The sequence below is a fragment of the Triturus cristatus genome, chromosome 6 (genome assembly GCF_964204655.1).
Source record: "Triturus cristatus chromosome 6, aTriCri1.1, whole genome shotgun sequence".
NCBI lineage: Eukaryota > Metazoa > Chordata > Amphibia > Caudata > Salamandridae > Triturus > Triturus cristatus.
Genome location: NC_140589.1, coordinates 564,314,812 through 564,336,261, shown reverse-complemented (window position 1 = coordinate 564,336,261; position 21,450 = coordinate 564,314,812). Strand labels below are relative to the sequence as shown.

Sequence of the window (21,450 nt, the reverse complement as noted above, 5' to 3'; positions counted from 1 at the left end):
CCCTGAAACTGGACTTGCCCTCGGTCTTGATCAGGATGCTTTGGTCAGTGTTACTGAAGGCAGCTTGCAGAGAGAAAAATAAGAAGCCCTGATCTAACCAGCAATGCCAACCAGGCTGCACAGATCATCCAGCACAGACCGCAGCACTACCCCGGCGCTGCGGCCTGGCTAGATACTCGCCCTTAAACAGGTCAAAATATCAGTTTTGGAACTGGTTAAAATCATGCTTTTCTTAAACTTTCACAAGGAAGACCAGAAGGAAACAGAAAGAAATACAAATGTCCGACGTTCCTAACCAGGGCTTTTTTGAGTAGGGGTTTACCAGTGTGGACGCACACATTCTGGCAACAATACCTTGGCTTAAGGAGCTTTTAAACGCATAAGAAGCTCGTTTCTAGCACCTGCTCACAGATGCGTCATCATTCTTTCGGAACTGGGGTCGTTTAGGGGAACGGAGGGACGACTGCCTGTGACACTTGTCAGCCAAAAGGCTTGAAGCAGATGGCGGCCTCGCGTTGCTTTTATGTTTTGTGCGTGTCTGAAATCTCTGCGAACAGTAAGTACATAATCTTTTGCAATAATGAACACTATTATCGGATAGTGTTCACATACGAGAGGTCCTTGACTACTAGCTGCACTTGTCATTACCGCCGTCCTTCCGGATTGAAAAGATCTCTATGTCCCTAAGGAAGGTGAGTGCAAGTTGACGGCTGGAGGCTGCCAAAAAGAACAAACAACATAGCCCAACCCCACCTGCTTCCTCCACTATGTGTTTTCAGAACCGGTCAGGGAGGCAGCCGGAGGTTGTACCTGGTCAGATGATGGCCACTTGAATGAATTCCAAAAAGCGAGCAGGGGGCGCCCTTCCCATTAACCCATGTGAAGAGGGAATCTTGGCTCCACCTTAGTAGGCTAAGTTTCTGAAATGTCAAATGCACAGACTCCGACTAGCAGAGCGCTGCTCTCAACTGCAGAGATTTGGAAATCTAAGCCGGAGTTTCCATCCAGCCCACTGACTCCCTTTTTCGAGCCAGAAGTGGGGTGGCCCTGCTGGTGTGATGTGTACAGACCCTGGAGCTGAGTGCTGCCCATTTTCTATTGGTTCAGAGCAGTTCTGAAGGCCCTTCTGAAGCACAGTTAGACTGACTGCCCTTTTATTGGACTAGCATTCATGGAAGCCCCCAGCCAGCCCAAGAAGTACAGACACACCGACGGTGGCGGGAAGGTCTCTCTTCCCCTCACGAAAGACCAGATAAGGCCTGCATCACAAAACAACATCGACAAGGTTAATGAGCACAGCAGTATCTAAGCGTGGCAAACACAACAATACATTACTGTGTTCTCCGATGAACCTGCTGATTCAGAAGAGGTCCAGCAGCCGGCTGGCTTAGGACCCAGCCATATCAAGAGTTATCCAAGTGTCCAGTCCAAGCCCTGTGAGCCTGCAGGCTTCAACCCATTGTTGCGAGTCAGACTGTGGGCTCCCTGCTCTCAACACCGATGTTGGTCCCCTCTGAGTGAGAAACCTCTGATTCAGACACTCTAGGGTGCCCAGGTTGTGAGGGGCTCCCAATGTAAGGACAAACGTCACATAACCCTTAAACCACTTTTTGAAGCTTGAGACACCATCCGTTTAGTTTGCAGCTTACTGATACAGTGCATATCGTATTACCCCTGTGATCTCTTTATTTCAGAAGGTTTTGGTATTATGGCCCATTTGGATCGTGAATAGTGAAGGATTTTGAACCGGACAGAAATCTGGAGGGAGGGAGGACACCCATCCTACATTTTTACTCTGCCGCAATCACAATCCGCATGGAATCCTGAGCAGTGCATGCTTTCCAACACTGCTTGATCGGTTTCAGTGTTGTCATAACTGCCTTGCTAGTCTGCCTCTTTCTTGTTTTAGGACTAATCCACTATTGACGATTAGGTGGGTACCCTGATCAGAGCACAGTCTTTATACCAGAGTCCTGTCTTGATTTTATCACAGTAGTGGATACAGCACCAATGTATTATGTGTGTGATTTCTACAAATTGATTCCCATTTGCACTGTGAATATATGTATATGTTTTGTAATATTATAAACTGTTGTTTACTCACTGCTCTAGCTGGACAGTCACATCTTTGCTGCAGCTGTGCTTATTGAGATGTACTTTACCTCGCCTTACCCTATCCCGCCTGCATTGAGCTGTCGCTTGACCACTCGTCCACGTCATGGAAGAGAGTCAAGGAGGCTTAAGAGGTCACCTTTCTGTCACAGACAGAAGAGCTCGGGTCCAAGTTAGTGAGGTAGCCCTAGAAACTCCTGAAAGGGCTGGTACTGAAGATACTTAAAGGGCCTGCCCTCTTACTGTGCTGTAAAAAAACAATTGTATTAAGCACAATCTGACCATGGATGGGAAAGCACAGCAAACATAACGCATGTGGATGAGCTTTGGAAAAACTGATACAGATAGTCCTACATCACTTGAAAACAAATGCCTCAGGGATAGGAGGAAAGCCCAGAAGCTGTATGCAGACGCAGCAGTTCAGAGATGCATCCGCATTGATATTTCCAAGAGGAAAGACGTGAAAAGGTGGAAAACATTTGCGATGTGCAATATAGTTCTTTCCTCCGCTCAAAAAAATGAAACAAAGGATTGTGGCTTGGCATAAGCAATCCCAAATATCGACAAGACCACAATACTGAGGGACCACATATCGAAAGGTAAGAGCACAGAGGGAGGCAAGGATTTACTATTCGTAACTCCAAATCTATGTATAAACAAGCATTTGCAATGCAATAGGTCTCGCATTTACGCGAGTTTAAGCTATTGGCATTGTAAATGACTGCGTTTTATTTATGTTTCACAAACGAAAACATAAATTAAAGGCATTGTCATTCACAATGTCAAAGCTCAAACTTGTGTAAATGTGAGACCTGTTGCATTATCATTAATTGATAATACACTGAAGATTCTGGGCAGGGTCATTTTTAATAAGATCAGTACTTGGGCAGAAGTAAACAAAATTCTACATCCATGCCAGTTAGGTTTTAGAAGTCATGTAGGGACGGTGGAGCAGTGCTTAAACTTAAATTTAGTTTTAGATAAATATACCGTAGCTAAAAAATCACCACTTTATTTGGGTTTTATGGATTTAAGTTCCGCTTTTGATTTTGTTAACCGCTCCCGTCTATGGACAGCCCTGCTGAGATATGGTTTGGACGAACCTTTGGTCCATTTTTTAGCTCATTTACACAGCGATTTAAAATCCCGTGTTCGCATCAACAATGATGGTGAGGTTTCGGGCGAGATTTTAATTGGTAGGGGAGTAAGACAAGGCTGTGTCCTGGCTCCCCTGCTTTTTATTTTATATATGAATGAATTGAGCACATCTCTGGGCAACCTAACCATCGACGTCCCGCTCGTCAATGGCAATCTCCTTCCTGTACTTCTCTATGCCGACGATGCGGTACTTATAGGACGTACACCCAATGCAATGCGCACTTTAATCTCAGGCTTCTTTTCTCATATGGCCGACCTCGACTTATGCACAAACTTTAAAAAATCCTACATAATGTCTTGCGGGCCAAAGAAACACAAAATTCGCCATATTATGTCAGGGAATAATGTTCTAAATAGCACTTGCACTTTCCCTTATTTAGGCTTGCTGTTTTCTGACTTTGGATCCTGGCAACCTCATGTTGCCAGAGGGAGGAATAAACTGGGCAAAGCTATTAACACTATAATTACATTACGCCAACCAAAGCACATCGAGGTCATTCCATCACTCTTACAAATTTACAAGACCCAGTGCGTCCCTACAGGAACTTACGGTGCCGAGGTGTGGGGATACTCGAATTGCACCAATATCCAGATAGAAGAAAATAAATTCTGCAGGAAGGCCCTGGGGGAGTTATTTCGGCACCCTCGTATGTGTGCCATAGAGAATTGAATCTCCCCTATATAGAGGATTTTATAAAATCAAGACCCGCTTTGTTCTGGCTAAAAATTTGGCGTAACCCAGCTGCCTCGTTGACCCGTGATATTAATTTAGATTGTCTAAAAAGTGAGCGTGCTAATCACATTCCCTGGCTTAAGGCGGTACAGAAGAGTCTAGTAAGCATAGAAATGGGGCACCTTTTCTTAGCACCTGAAACAATAGACTCTTCGCATAAGAACATAGTAAAAAGGGCCCTATTCGACCTGTACCGAGTGAATAGAGAAAATATTGAATTCGTAAAGCCATCAATCCTCAGGTATATCCCCATTCAAGAACCCTGCGCTAGGCCACACAATATGCCCCAAGGTTATTTGCGCAAGAAACTGGGCAGATGGAATAGGAGCTTGCTGTTTAGGTTCAGGGATGGAAGTATGGTAAACTTACTTTGCTTCCCCTTAGGTTATACCCACAACTTGGGGAATTTAGACTGTCCTTGTAACCAGGGTGGAAAGCAAAGTTTGCTGCATTTTACATTGTTTTGTGGCTTTTATGCAAAATATACCAAACACTTCCTAATCCCCTATTTTAGAGTCAGTGCCTTGACGGATTTTAATGAAGCCTTCAGAGTTTTATTGATGTTAAGCACTGACGATGTAATCTTCAGAGTTAGTCACTTTCTTCAAACTGCTGTCCGTTCCCGCGCCTCAATGAATGTGGCCTGATAGGTGTTTATGACCTTGTACCATCTGCACACCGCACATTCTGCATAATGGGTGCTTATACACCGTATTGTCTCTGGCCTGATAGTCTGTATCATAAATTGGACATTGCTTTTTTGCACAATGGGTGTTCCCTTAGATATGCTTTGATTAACAAGATCTGTTTTACTGTCATTGGGATGACTTTTAATGTTTTATATATATTTAAATGGATGTGTTTTATAGAGCTATCGTTTTTATTCTTTCTCTTATTCCTGATGTAGAACAAAATGAACATGGCCCACTATATTTAGAAGCCTCCTTGTATAATCTGAACATTGCTATTTGCACTTATCTGGCTGTTTTGCACATTCGATGTAATTTTTAATGTGTATAGTGATGAGTGATGCATTTGTATGTACTTTTATGGATGTTTTCAAATTATCCGAATAAAGATCATTTGATTGATTGATTGAAATGCTTGTTAAACTTGATAAGGAGTTATCATATCATATAGAAATCATAGCTCCAGTGCAATGAAATAGCATTGATTCGTATAAAAAAATATAATTAATACGATTCTATGATTCTATGAAATGATAACTATACACCACGATCACTTAACAGTGATTATATTTGCAATATTGCGTTCAATAAATGCACACACTCCTCACCTAGTAACCATTGTGCTTGTTAAAACATAGTGCAAAATGCATACAGTATGTTCTCGGGTGCCTCTTCAGGGGCATGGAGTGATGTATAAATGCAACAATACAAAATGCAAAGGCTTTAAAAGTTCTTACCGAAGTGGTATGGTGCGGTACGTGACACTTCTGTATTAGAGTCAAAAAACGTTCTTATGGAATAACGAACCGCTGAAAACGAGCAGAGACCGTAAGATGATTAATCGCATGTAAACTTGCATGGTTACCGGCCTTATGATCATAACGTGTAGTCAAGACATGCTTACTGATGTGCGGACGTGAAGGTTGTGGCGCGTATTCGGTTTTGAAATGCGGAAGTTACTAAACTCAGTTGCCATGGATATATGGACGTGTTGGACATATGATGCGAAAATGGAGGTAGGAGATAAGACTCTGCCTTGCGGAACCCCTGTAGGTAGAAAAAAAAGACTGCTGGATACGAAACCCGATATGATCGCAGTAGTCTTTAATGATAAATGAAAACGAGTGCGACTGCTACTGTGGTGTCTACTGTAATATTATAAATATTACGAGTGATGCATTTTCAATTACCACAAAATAAGGGTTGAAGATAGACTACGTGTTTGCAAAACACGCGATGAATGAAGAAAGACTAATTAATGAAACCCACATGTAGTAGTGGTTATACTTGAACACTGAATAAAGATAAGCGCAACAACTAATGTAGTGTACACTAAGATTATATTTAAAAAAAACAGAAATACTTCGGTAGCAATTACTTAACACAATATGTCAAATGCTCGTTAGTGAATACCGAGTGGAGATTGATGGAAAGAACTCCTAGTAATAAAGTGCCCTACTGCAATAACTGTTCACGATACGCTAGAACCTCAGTTGAAAATGAGGTAACTAAGAAGCCAATGTTTATGTAAATGCAGCTAATGCGATGCTGCTTAAAAAAGGCCAAATAAATGAACTAAATTAAAAATAGGAGTATACGATGTACAAGAGGTGTTTATGAATAGAGCCTGTGAAGCAATGTGAAACAAGAAAAAATAAACCAGGAAAGAATAATATAAAGGAGAAAACAAAAATAGTAAGACTAACATGTGTGGTTAATACCTGCTGTGCCAAGTATATAGCGAAAGGACTTAAAGAGTTATTAGATATACAGCTCAAATCAACATTAACTATTACAGAAACAGTCAAGGGACTAACGTGGTGCAAAACATAACAACCATACATTATAAAAAAACAGCTCATTTCCAATTTGTCATTCAGGCCTTTTGGTGATAAAGTTTCTAGAAAATGTATCCAAAATACCTCCCGTTGTAGTAATATTTTATGATTGTCAACTCCTATCTTAGTCACTACCTCAATAATTTGTGCTCTTAACTGGGTGATGGAGTGTTTGGCTTCATGCCAATGAACAGCTACACTAGAGACCTTATTGCCAGTATGAATCGTGCTTTTGTTTTCTGTTAATCTTAATTTGAATTTATGTTCAGTTTTACCTACATATGCTTTCCCACACGGACATTTCAGGCAATAAATGATGTTTGTGGTGTTGCAGTCAGAGGTGTGTCTAAGTTTGAATTTTGTTACAGAAACAGGGTGTGTTAGTGTATCATCTAGTATTATGTTGTTGCAGTGAATACAGTTCAAACACTTAACAGTGCCTTTTTGATCCTTAGGCTCTACAGATTTGTCTGGAGTTTATTAATTCTTGCAGATTTTTCCCTCTGGTATATGCAAATGTTGGTTTCTTGTTGAAAATTCCTTTGAAGTCTGTCTCATTCTCAAGTAGTTCCCATCTGCTGGTAAGAATCCTTTTAATTTGATTGGAACATGTACAGTATTTAGACACGAAAGTGTGTGTATCTTGTTTTGTACGGGTGCTTTTGGAGTAGTAAAGATGAACGATCTTTATCTTGTAGCCTGAGTATACTTCTTTGCAAAATCTCTTGGGGATAACCTCTTTGTTCAAATCTTTGTTTGTATTCATTGATCTTTATCAAAGCTGTATCTGGTTCTTAACAGATACGTTTTATCCTAAAAAATTGTGAGAAAGGCAAATTGGAGAGAAGACTCCTCGGATGGAAGCTCAAAAAATGTAGGGTACTATTCCTGTCGGTGGGCTTTGTATAAATCTCTGTTTTTAATGTTGTGATTTCTTTGATAACTAGGACATCCAGATAATTGACTTGTTGTTTACTGATGGTATGAGTGAACGGGATTTAGGGTTTCTTGTGTTGAGCTCTTGTATAAGGTTTTCAAGATCCTCCTGTGGTTATGTCCAGATCAGAAATATATCGTCGATATATCTACAGTATTGTGCTAGGCCTCTGGTCCAGTTATTGTTTGTCAAGATAAAATCATGCTCGAATTTTGACATGAAGATATTGGTGTACGCTGGTGCTCCAGATAAGCCCATAGATGTGCCAGTTAATTGTGGCAGGGTATGTTCAGGATGAGTCTGGTGGAGGAGTTTTGGAGGTTTTGCAGTTTCTTTTGGAGTTTTTGTGTGGTGCCAGTGTAGAGTGCGTTGCCGTAGTAGAGTCCGCTGATGACAAGTGCATGGGAGACCATTTTCCTTGACTCGGTGGGGATTCCCTTGAAGATTTTCCAGAGTAGGCAGTAGCGTGTGAAAGCAAGAGGCGTTGGTCTGGCAGTTCATTGAGAGGGAGGAGGACTAGCTAGCATTAAGTTTAAGTTAATGCCGCAAGAGGTATGGCACAGCAGAAATTGACGAGAGTCAGTACATTACAGCGAGCTAGTATTACTGGCCATATAATCTGGTTGATCACATAACTTTTTGGTAACAGACCATAGACAGGGATCTCAGGCACACCTTCACTACCTCAAAGTTCCTTCAACCTGCATTTAATACATGAGAAGGATTATTACAGCCACATCTTCATCACAGAATCATAACTACATCTCGTCCTCGGTGATTATCACCCTCTCGAGCCCAGAAATCTCTAGGTTGGTTTGCGGGAGAGATGGTGTCATACTAGTTCTTAAGTTGGTCAGCACAGTAAGTTAGATAGACTATGATGCATTAAATGTAGTGTGTGATTTCTAACTCATACAGATGGGGCCCTTGTTTTTGCTAATAGGCGATAGATGTACAGCGTTCTCTGACACGGGATAGCCTTGTGAATTTTGCAGGCTAGCTTATAAATGTACCTGGCCTCAACATAATATGCACTAGTTAACCAACTAGAACATACACTGGTACACAAAAGAAAGTGTAGGGTGGGTTCAGGAGGCAATGGAAGGAAGTTGATTCCAAAAGCACTAGTACGTGCCATGCCCAACCTTGTGAACTGTGAATCCCTGAAATACAAAAATATTTTGCTTTTGGTTTGGAGTAACACTACATGTGTGGTTAACTGCTGCTCAAATCTATATTGTTTGAATGAAAAGAAATGTTGTTTTTACACAACCCCAGCTACGGTTGGTGACATTTCACTAATCCAAAAGCAGTCAAGGTTTATCAGGAATGATAAATGCTGACATGGCTTCCTAGAGTGGCACCGTTTTTTGTTTGCTTATCTACGTTTAAAGATTGTCAGAAAACAGGCAGATAAGAGGGCTTAAACTGCTTACCCAGAGCTAATTTGACTTTAAATATACGGGTAGGAGTCAAGTTTGAACCAGCTATGTAATCTTTTTTTTTTAATGTAATGTTAGTAATATTACACATATGTAATACATCTAGGATTCATTGTTTAAAACATCTAGCGAGTTTTGGCTGTATATAGAGGTAAAGAGACATGGTGACGTTTTTTCGAAGGGACAATTCAGAGTGACAAATTATTTGTAATACTAAAGATTTTTATGACTAATTCTAGTCGTGAATGGTGAAATAAATACGGACTTAAAATGATTTTAATTTCATATTTAGAAGTGTGTTTATTAATGTGATTTAGCTATGCCACATTTTCGTGAAGACATTTTTAGGTCTCGCCTGGCGTTGCAGCGTAAAGCGCTACTCACATCAGCGAGAGATTTTGTGGATGAGGGGTTTTCAGAAAGAGACTCGAAGCCCTGCCCCTCATTTCCATTGGCTTGTGTCACCATTTATGCTAAACGGTGGCCTGCCATTGGAAATGGGGTATTTTGGTTGCTGCCCTTTCGCTTTTTGGTCCGGCCCATCCGGACTGGCTCGTCTGCTTTGCGTCTGTCGCAAAGCACTTTCTAATCTTTATGGGGCCATGTGTTTCTTATTAGAAACACATGGCCCCATAAAGACAAGAGATCGATGCTTGTTATTTCATCGCCGTCATGCAAGAAGTACAAACATTCCAGAAATATGGCCATTCATTCTCTATTTTTTGTTGTTGTAGGGTTTTATATTTTATTAAGCCTGTCAGTGCAATAACAGAGGTTTCGAATTCACACTCAGGGCAAATTGAGCCCACTGGAGAGAAATGCCACACCGTCGTCACAGTGCTGTGAGGAGACCAACAGCACAATTGTCAGTTGGTGGCACACACCATCTGGTGGAAGAACTCCCGAAGGCTGACATTACGGAAACTCGTCCTTCGCGACCCCCGCTTCCCACCCCCACCCCCTGTAAAATGACCGAGAGGCCACTTCATTTCAGTAAAGCTCAGTGGAGTCGAGTCTCTCAGAACAGGTTTAGTGCTATTACCTGCTGTCTGTAGGTCTAAAAACATAATTCTTTCTAGTGTGTGAGATGAAACGCGGTGGGGTTTGCTTTGCACGGCTGAGTAACAGCTCTCCTGTTTGCCTCGCTGTCCGCGAGGAGCCAAGGGAAAGAATCTGTGCATGAAAAATAGGGCACTGCGAGGATTCTGTGATGGAACGTCAGCTCCCCCTACCGGCTCACAAGGTAACTGCACAAGATAAGCTGTCTGCTACTTCTTTGATCTACGGATGCATCTGCGTCTTGAACATTAGTTTTTTAACAATGTCCGATTCCTAACGCCTCAATCACAACTTCTACGAGTTAAACTGGTGGCTCATTATATCAACGCAAAAGAGACCGAGACTGGAAAATAGTACAAACACACAAGGGTGTTCACTACACTCACCACACAGCTGGCTCGTCATGCCGTGCATGTATGTAATCAGGCGCCCACTACTAATTACAATATAGAGACAGAGATTCTTTCTATAAGACCAACATATAATGTACAAAGCGAGAAGAATGCAGCATCTGTCCCTGCATGGGTAACTTCTTCAGATGTAAATACCCAATATTAGGGTGCAGACAGGATTAAATGCTGCTCATTCAGCCATATGTAAGCACTATTCAGTTTCTGCAGATGAGGGAAATACAGCACGGTAAAGTGAAGTCATTTATTTAGGAGATTTATATAGCGCTGCAAGTCTACTCAAGTGTACCTCATAGCGCTTTACAGTAAGTATTATAAGTCCAGTTAATGTCAGGCAGTAGGAGTTCAGCTGAATGTGAAGCACATTTCATATCCGGTGTTCCTCGCTCACTCGCGCCAAGTCTGTATTTTATCCAAAGAACTGTCTTAAAAGCTCAGTGTTACGGCGTTTTAGGAATCTGCTTTCAATGCTAGATTCAACATATTCCTAAAGATGTGTGTCTAGTGTCACACAATTTGGTCACATGTGGTGGCGGGATTAAACTTCTGGTGTCTTCCTGTTCTAGCACTGAGAACTTGTCAGCCACTTGAAAGCGTCTTCTCCTATTGTCACATACGATGCCCTTCATTTAGCTGATCCCAAATGGATATAACAAGCTTGCAACATACAGAAATCATTTTTGGCCTGCCATTTTTTAAGGGAAAACACCCTCTGCGTGCAGTAAAATGACTGAAGTCAGTCACAGGCAGGAGCCGCAGCACACAGTAGAGTACATGACCAACGAAAAAAATACAATATTATGTTGCGCTGTCAAGCAGGCTTTGTTCTTTCTGCAGTTGTTCTCAAGCATATATTTACTATTCTAGGAATGTTTTTGAACAAGCGCAAGCACTTCTGTTATTTCCTACAACAGTAACTTCATTTCAAACCCAAACGATTTCTAAGCATTGTAAAGAGCAGCTTTACAATTTTTATTGTAGCCCATTTACATTGCTAAAAGGATGGAAGGCTGAGTTGGCATTGTCGGCATGCAGCCTCGTGACCTGCTAATCCAGGAAGGCAGTGGCGAGAGTTAACCAACAGTGCCAGCTTGCAGGGTGACAGTAGAAGGACGTACGCATCAGACATATCTTTTAGTATTCAGGTATCACTGGGAGGGGTAGGTGCTTTATTAACAAGCATTTGCAATGCAATAGGTCTCGCATTTACGCTTGTTTAAGCTATTGGCATTGGAAATGACAATGCCTTTTATATACGTTTTAAAAACCAAAACATATAATAAAAAGCATTGTTATTTACAATGCCAATAGATCAAACTTGTGTAAATGCAAGACCTATTGCATTGCAAATGCTTGTTTTTAATATGGCTACTGTCGGATGCTCTGTTCATCTTGATCCTGCATTCCAACTCCCAACTAATGTTCCCCTGCTTGTCTTCTTTCCCCACAGTCTTCCAAGAGCACAGGATACAGTAACGTAATTAGTTATTTCTTTAGAGAGCATGTATTGTGAATGAAACTTTCTTAGTGAATTAAATGTTGCAACACCAAGGATCTTTTCCACCACAGTTCCAAACTGGCCCGGTAGAATAACATAAGTGTATGGGGTTTTGTTGAAAAATCTTTCATATAGTGTTGTGTCACTCTGAACAGCAACAGCATAGAAGCTGCTGGAGCTTTTCTTAAAAGTGGGCTAGTGTTATGTGCATTATTGTGATGCTTTAATCTCCGATTTGTCCAATTGTTTGTCACTAGTTATGCTATGGTGAATTTTTTAGTTTTTGCTTATTATCTATTCATAAAAAGTGTAGAAAAAACCTTGATTCTGAGAGGGAGCCTGACTATTTTGATTTTCCCCTAGGGATGCTGTCCGTTCCTCTTAGAATTCTTGCTGCTCATTGGGACTCAGAATACTTCCGATTTCTTGACTATGTAGCCTGTATTTGAGCCTTCAAGGCATATATTTTGCATTTCTCTGTACTGCTTAATTGAGATTTTGTAATAAAACCTTTTTACCTGATCAAGAACTCGGTTAGTGAGTGTTCCCAGTTACTTATGTTATTAGTTTGCTAAACAAATGTGGGTCTTCTGCCTCTTTTGTAAGTCTATATTGTATGGTTCTAGGGAATACAGCATCTGGGTTGACTTTTATTTTAACTGGCTTTCCTCTTTTATACAGTCCAGTCTCTTTTCCAGTAAAATCCCATACCTCATATTTGACAGTATGTGTTAAATCTAGAGGTACGTTTTCTTTGGTTAAAACTGGGCATAGGGGGCCGTGGCTGGCAGAACAAGATGGCGGCCATGTACTGCTGATGCTCCCAGCTGGCGCTCGACATCTTCACAAATCCTGCTCTAAATAGAAAAATCCACAGTCCTTCATACCCTGCATTGTCCCCGCCGTTGTGACTGCCCATGCGGGCCCAGCCTGGACACCCAGGACCCTCAGCTGCGGCATTTCTTGGAAACCGCCGGGGCCTAGCTTCTTGTACAGACGGTGTGGGCACTGCCGCCCAGAGACTGGGACCAGAGGGGTCTCCAGTCTGTTGTGGAGTGGCCGACAGGCAGACCGGGATCCCACCGCATCCGAGGTAAGGGCTGCTTGTGGGGGAGTTGACAGTCACTGGATATCAGCGGCGACGCCCTTTCCTCCTGCCTGGCTTGGTGCAGACCGGTGCGGTGTCCCCAGAGCTGCTCCTGAGGTCTGGCCCCCTCTAGGTTGGCAGTGCTCCTGCACCTTCTTCCGCTGGCCTACTCCCCTCGGGGTGATGCGTGCCATCTGCTGGCTCCAACGCATGGCTGGTGGTGAGGCATATGATTGCGCCACAGGACCAGGGTGTGGGGACTGGGGTGCCTCGGTTGGGCCCCCTCTGAAAGCACACCTGACATTGGGAGAGGTCAGCGACCACAATTCACAGCGCCCTCAACTGGGTACTCCTGTCTGCACTGACTGGGCCCTCACTTGGTCTCGCCCCTCCTTACACACTATGTAAACCCCAGCTTGAACATTGGCTGAAATGTTTACAGAGTGCAGGAGGAGAGATGGCAGCATGACTCAAGGACAGAGGGACACTTTTGTCACAACAACCTCCGCTTGATGGGCTTCCCCCGAAGGAGTGGAACACCCACACCCCAAGAAATTCTCAAGAGACCTTGCCCAAGGGCTTCCTCCCAGTGGCCCACCTATCCACTTTCTTCCTGACTGAAGAGGCCCACCGAACTGCGGTACGACGGCCACCCCCCCCCCCGAGCCCCACCCCAGGCCCTTATTGCATGCATCTTCAACTACTGTGACAGAGACCTAATCCTCTGTACATCCAGATTACTTGGAGAGACCCTCTATGAATCCTCCAAGATCCAAATCTTCCCAGACTACACTAGCCTGGTCCATACACAATGGAGATTGTTTGACAAAGTCAAGCAGAAGCTACGGGCCATGAACCTCAAATACATGCTCCTCTTTCTGGCCAAGCTTAAATTGTTCTTCCAAGACAAGACCCTTTTCTTTGATCATCCGTACAGAGTGTGGGAGTGGGTGGAGGAGTGACATCCACAATCCAGTGAGAGAACGGACACAGAGGAAGAGGGTTAAGATCCCACAGTGGTGGTCTGTCAAAAACTCCCTAGTGAAATGGAGGCGCTCCGCTAAGCGCTGACCCAACCTTAGACATGTGGAGAGGGACGAGTCATGGACCCAATCGCCGTTCGTCACAGAGGACAGCCGGGGCTCCCCACCAGAGACACCACACTCCGAGCCCACAGAGGACATGGGGATCTGATCAGAGCACTACCTCCTGAAAATATGGGCGCACCCTATTTTTGACTATTTGCCTCGCTCTTCAGGGTATTCTAGAATGTTGGGCAGACAAATGCTTCCGGGTGGAAAGTATAGGGTGGGTCTGTTGGGGGTACGGTTTTGTTTCCATTAACTCAGTTCATGTTTCTACAAGGCACTCACAGTATTCACTCGGTCTGCATTGGCACCCGCCTTCCCCCAAGGCACACTGCCTCCTCTCATGTGTCCATCAAAGTGTTGACCTGGAATGTCAAGGTGCTCCAAAAGGGGTGCAGTATTTAGATAAGTTAAATGCCCCAGTGCAGGACATTCGGTTTCTGTAAGAAACCCACTTGATGGGTACATGCTGCCCTCTCCTTGAGAAATATGGCTAAACAAGGGTCTTTCATGCCTGCTTCACTAGGGGGCTAGGGGAGCGGCAATTCTCCTGCAGAAAACCTTCCCCCTGTATTTTACCAAATCCCACCTGGACACACACAGTAGAATTATGCTCTGGAAGGCACCATAGAAGAGCAGCCATGGGTCAAAGGCCGTGTTTAGATTTTCCCCTGCACTTATTCCCAACTTCCTACGGAACCTCTCCGGCAACCTGTTACAAACCCAGCCTGGAGCATTTCTCTTAAGGGGTAACTTTAATGGGGCCAAAGATAGAACCGTAGACTCTACCTCAACAATGGCCAGATCTCAAACACTCAATAAATGAGTTTCTTCCCTGGGCTTGGAAGACGCCTGGCACAAATAGCACCTTCACAAAACAACTTTCACTCATTGCTCGGGTGCCCATGAAACCTCCTCTCGTCTCAATTACTTTTTCTTGTCCTTAGACTTCCTACCTCTGGTATCATGCACGTTAACTTCCCTCACAGCCTCCTTTCAGATCATGCACTAGAAGAGGTACAACTGGGCATGGCCTCACCCAGTGAAAGGCGACTGAACGCTTGGTGCTGAGGGACAAATCTCTTACCGACCTCCTCCATACACCCATCGGAAACTATTTTGAACTGAACTAGCATCCGGCGCCTCACTAGCAACACTACGGAAGGCTTTTAAGGTGGTTCTTCAGGACAAAGCATGTGTGGCGGTCCACGGACATGAGCGAGACAGAGAGGAGGAGATTGCCGCAAAGGAAGCCCAGATGCTCAAAGTCGAAATGAATCTTCTGACTCTCCCAGAAACCGGGATTTCTGCAATACGGACCCCCAAGGGTCTCCTATCCTATGAGGCTTCCGGAACAGCAGAGTTGTTTGCAGTCTGTTCCAGCTCCTTATGTGCCAACAGGTCACTTCTGCCACTGGAAGTATCCAACCCAACAGGAACTTACTAGTTCGCTCACTCTCTGCATCCCTATGTGACGAGCTGGAGGCCCCTCTGACTATGGATGAGTTTGGGGAGGCATGGCTGGCGGCTGCGCAAGTTGGCCGCACCCTAGAGACGCTCCTCGTCAGCCGCTCTGACTCTTTAGGCACAAGGCGCAACGGAGGTCCCGACGGGGGTGAGTGAAGAGATAGAAGTGCCCTGATACCTTGCAGGTGGCAGAGCCTCTTGAGACACACAGGGCTCCTACGGTGGGGATAGAGGCGCCTGCCCACGGTGACACGCAGCCTCAAGATGGTGGGGGCACTGCAACCTGAGCCTCATTGCAAGACCCAGTAAAGGAGTGAGAAGCCTGGCAGGGGCCCTCTGGGACTTGGAGACTTCAGCGGAGTTCCTCCAGGGACAGGTGACTCCGATTGCAGCCTGCAGTGGTACACTTGCAGTGGCCTACAGAATCTAGCCTGCAGCTGGCGGTGGGCCCGGACTGGAGGTGGCGGGCATCCTGGGGTTGCCCAACAGGAATAGGCGACCCTCTGCGGGCCCAGACTCAGAGGGGGAAGACAGTGGAGGTTCCCCTGGAGGAGCCCCACATTAACGCCCTGGGTCCCTGAGGAGGCGGTGGCTGCACTGTGGAAGGAGCCCTGAAACAACATGTTGGCAGAGTGGACTGCTGGGGGCCTGGCGGTTGGACGCAGCAGCCTGATCCACCTACGACAGCTGGGGAGGGGCTTCTATACATGCTGAGAGCCACTTTGGAGGCATGCGCAGTGGGGAAGCAGCGGATGAGAGGCCCTGCTTGGCTGCCTGCTGGTCAGGACCTGGTGGCACTTGTGGGTCTGAGGAGAGGGAGGGACAAACAGACTGTGTTGAACTTGAGGGCAGAAGTTGCGATGCCCGCCAGAAGAGTTGTTGGGCCTCAAGACTTTGAGACCTGTGGTGTGGACAGCGACCTCACCTACCTGGGCTGAGCACAGCATCGCCCGCTGGAGGCTGGTGAGCGTGGGCTAGACAGGGACCACTGTTGATACAGGGGTGCGCCTTCTGCACCGGAATCTGTGTGGTGTGCCCCACTGGAAGATGACTGCAAGAGGTGTACTCGCGATTTCCTGACTCTGGGGCATGGGCGGAGGCAGACACCCTCTGCCACCCCTGAGACAGGGGTGTCCTAAGCAAGAAGCTCCATTTCCTCCTGGCGGGAGAGATCCATCCCGGGCACAGTAGTCACTGAGATGGGGCTCAATAGACCACTGTGTGAGTCCACGATGGGCACTAGATCGGGCCCAGGGTCCACGTCCCTGCAGGAGGGCCCACCGGACGGTGCAGTGGAAGGCACTGGGAATTGAACTGTGGGGGCACCAACAAACACCACATTGGCGCAGATCCTTGAAGCTGTCAATAGCTCTAGAGACTACATGTAACAAAAGATCGAGATGCTCGTGGTAGACCAGAGGCATCTTGCCCAATGACTATCGTAAGCAGACCCCCCAAAGTAGCGAAAAACGAGATGGTAACAGTAGTCCCCCCCCCCCCCCCCACCTGGATGCTCTGGAGGCACAGGTGAGTGATCTTACCAGGAGGGTGAATACTCTTGAGCAACGAGCGGAGGTTGCAGAGGGCCAAACCTGGTGAAACAACATGAGGATAGAAGGACTACCAGAAAAGGTTGAGGGCCAGGATATGGTCTGATTTCTAGAGACCTGGATTGTGTTTATGGTAGCTCTGCAGGGGCTGTTCCCATTCTTCCCCTACAGAGGGCACACCGCGTATCAGTCTGGCCCCAGTCTTCGGAAGGCCCGCTGCTTCTAGTTGTGGCTCCACTGGTGCATTATCACGATCAACCCACATTTTATGGCGGTCTCATTAAGTGGGCAGGTTTCAAGTGGACAATCTGCCAGTGTCTATCTACCCAGACTACACTATAAAGGTGCAGCAGCACAGAATCTTTCACAGAAGTTAAACGTGTACTATATGAAGCGAATGTTTGCTACATGCGCCTGTTCCCAGCCCGACTCAAACTATTGGTGAACAACACAATGCGTTTTTCTTCAATACTTTAGCGGCTGCTTAGAAAGAGTTAGAGACACCTCAGGGAGGCACACATGGAGTCCCCTGGACAAGACCTCCGCAGCCCCAGAGGAAGAGACTTCGATGTCGCAGCCTCCAGCGTGTGCACCGCCCATTGGAGGGGGAAGGCGAGGCGGTGCCGTCTGGAGGCTCTTGAGACTGCTAATGCCTTTGCAGCCTTGAGACACTCCGACACTGATAAGTGCTCCTCCACGTCAAGATCCCATGGAAATGGACGGGGAGCAAGAGACAGGCTTAACTATCCCACACCTCACGGATGACCTTTATGGCACCGCATTCTGGTGTGGGCCCTAGGAGTCAGCCCTAAATTCCCTGCCTAATGCAGAGATGCCCCTGATCTACAGCCATAGAGAATGCATGCTGCTGAAGGATGTTGGGCTCAACAGAGCTCCTGTGAACTTCCTATTGCTATGCCCTGTCGAAGACTCTGCAAGTATTTGGAACTTGCTGGGGAGCAAGGTGGTGGGCAGGAGAGCCGGTGGCAAAGCAGGATCGCATGCTACCCCCTACCCAATTTCTTTCTCGTCGGGGAATGCCCAATGCAGTCTTGCAGTTGCTATTTGTTTTAGTCAAAAAGTTTGTTTTTTGGACGGGAAGCCATTGCCATGCGGCCTTGGGGAGCGGGAGTTGGGACTGTGGCAGAGGACATTTATCACAGCACAAGTCTTACATTCGGTTGGTTGACAGATGTGGAGAGATGTGGGGCCCTAGGGGAGGGTCTAATGCAACCTCGTGGCACGAAACGCATCTTACACTTTATTAGCTGGAATGTGAGGGGCATAGGCTCAGCTGCGAAGAGGTGCAAAATTCTATCCTACATACGGGGTAGGGGGGGGTTGATGTGGGTCTCCTGCAGGATACGCATCTGACGAGTGGAGAGGCTGATGCATTGAGGAGGACTTGGCAAAGCCGGGTACATACTATGACCTACTCATCCTATACTCGGGGCTAATGGTGTGGATCAGGCAGGAACACCCCTAGAAGTCCTGTCTTAACACTTAGGCAAGGAGGTGATGTATGTCCTCCTTAAAGGATGGCTTGATAAAGAGGAGCTGGTGTTGGGCAGCATATACACCCCAAATGCTGTTTTATGATTCCCTGGTCCCGTTGCTGGTGTTGGCCATTGCTCTTGGGGGTGAGGTGGGGGAGAGGTGCACTTTAACACTGTAGCAGATCCCACCATGGACAGCTCCACCCACCACTCCCGGATTCACCAATTGTTAGGGTTGGTGCAGAGTTCCACAGTTGCTGGATGCAAGGCGTGAGCATAACGCACACTTGAGGGGATATACCAACTTATCACCGGTCCAGGACCTGCATGTTCGACTGGCTGGCTGGTTGAGCAACCCGGTCGTAAACAGGGGGATTGAAAGGGTGGAACACCTAGAACGCACACTCTCTGATCATAACCTGGTGCTACTTGATCTGGCGTGGGGAATGCGCAGCTCGGCGATTCCTACGTGGAGACTGGCAGCATCGTCCTTACTGAAGCCAACCTTCAGAGTGCCCTTGGCAGTTCGGATTAGAAACTATTTCACAGACAATGCAGGCAAAGCGGGTAGCATAGCGACAGAAGGGGAAGCATATAAAGTGGTGGTCCAGGGATTCTGCATTGGACAATCTGTGGCACTGCGGAGGTCACTGTCCAACAGACTAAAGACACTCAAACATGAACTGACTGGCAATGAGCGTTCCATCCTGACTGATCGGGTGGCGTGTGTCCAGCTGGTGTTGCACCGGGAGGAGATTGCGGTGGTCACAGAACAGCTGCATTCTCTCACCTGGAAGGACTATGTGGGTAACTCACGTGCCCCCGACACATGAATTTTGTCGGCACAGCTGCAGTGGCTGCCGAAATGGCTGGTGGGTAGAGATGTGCAGGACCTGGGAGGCGGGGGGGGGGGGGGGTGGTCGCTGAGCTATGGCACAGGGGTACCCTTGTGGCTTAGTTATAGGAGGGGGTCCGAGTGCCCCCCTACCTGTCGAGGCTCTCGACCTTTGCAGTGAGGTGCTGGCGGGCCTTAGCGGTGCGGCTGCATCATCCGGGGCTCTATGCCCCAGCGATTCCACTGGTGTGACTCATCTTGCCGGGTGGGCTACTTTACGGAACGAATGCTGAACAGTAGCTAGCAGCAGGCATAGAAACTGTGGGGGGCTTATGTGGAGGGCATGCTAAACACACTGGACTCACTAGTGGAGGAGGGGGGTCTCCCTGGGACCCAGTTCCCCACGTATGGAGTGATAGAGGCAGTCATGAGGGCTCTCTGGGATGAGGGACAGGCGGAGCCCAGGACTAATGAATTTCTGCAGGTCCTCCTGACCTTTGGTCATGGACGCAGATATCCTGGCTTTACAAGTCAGCAGTGGAAATGACCACAGATGATCTCCCTCGTAAGCACAAGTGGTTAAAGGCAGTGCTGGGTAGGAGGACAAAGTGAGGAGCATGGCCTTGAGATAAGTTCACAGGGTTTAATGAAACAGCTAGTTCAAATATACATAATTCAATTATATACACACATCACGTACCAGACTCCCCACAGGATAAACATTATGAGGCAAATGGAACACATGCTGTGCCCCAGATACACTCTGGAAGAAGCGGGGTTCTTGCACATGGTTTGGGACTGCCCTGTGGTCAAGCGCTTCTGGCACTCAGCAGCCATTGATGTGGAGTGCATGGTGATTGGTGTACTATTGATACCATGGAAATCTGCCTGTTGGGTGTTTACCCTTGGAATAAGTTACACAAAGTGGAGGGCCGGATCTTAGATTTATCAATGGTCCTGGCGAAGCGGGAAATAGCGCTCCATTGGAGGTTGCGGTGGGGTCTTCTGCATACTCGCTGCCAACTGCCAATTGTCCTTGGAACTGTGGGCCAAGGAAGAGGCCGCGGAACTGAAAAATGAGGAGAAACGTGGCATGCAGTGGCAACCTCTGACTGGTCTATGGATGAAGATACTGGAGGCATTTTTGACAGATGAGGACAGGCCTCTACCCAAGGCACGGCTGACGTATCCTTTTTGACAGATGAGGAGGACAGGCCTTCACCCAAGATCCGGCCGACACATAGGACATAGCGGGAGGGAGGTACCTGGGAGATTGGGACACACATCATAATTCAGGTGTCTGTAGTGTGAGATTCCCCCTAGTGGTGTTTCCCACCATATCATTTTGGTGGCTCCTTCGTTCCCCTCCCGCCTTTTACATAGCCCTTTGGAAAGAATACTGCTCATTATCCACCTACTAGGACGAACCATTGTGCATATGGACGCAGATGGATGACTGACCTGCCACTTGTTGAGTCTGGGTTTTTATTTCTTTTCCTATGTTCTTATGTGTACATTCGTTATATTTCTGTGGGCTTTCCCGCGATGAGGCCGGTTACTAGTAGTATCGCCCCTGGGGTGGGGTTTGATGCATCCATTCTGGACAGTACAGTCTAGGAAGACCACTCCTGGGTTAGCTCAAGTTTTACATTCTGGCTAGGAATGGTAGATACCCTGCGATTATGATGCACCATTGATGCGATATATGTGTCTGACCTGGCTTGTTCTTTTCATCTCTGTACTTGTTTGGAGAAAAGTCAATGAAAACAATAAAAAAATAAAATAGACAATGGAAGAAGTCCAAGCAGCCATTGCCGCGTCTCCTTCGGGCACAACCCCAGGCCCGAACAGGGTCCCAGTCGAATTCTATAAGCGCTTCTCCTTCCTGTTAGCAGCACACCTACCGCAGTTGTACGGGGAGGTCCGCCGGACCCCAAGACTGCCACAATCACTACCATACTCAAACCCCCTGATCTTTGTTTTTCATATCAACCCATATCCCTACTGTATGTCAAAGTCAAACTCCATACGAAGGTCCTAGCTAATAGATT

At 46.3% G+C, this 21,450-nt stretch overlaps 1 protein-coding gene across 2 annotated transcripts in view; it reads right to left on the bottom strand.

Moving 5' to 3' along the window:
* BCKDHB (branched chain keto acid dehydrogenase E1 subunit beta) overlaps positions 1 to 21,450 on the bottom strand; it is a 1,118,926-nt gene that overhangs the window by 972,850 nt on the left and 124,626 nt on the right. The gene's annotated exons all lie outside the window — the stretch shown is intronic.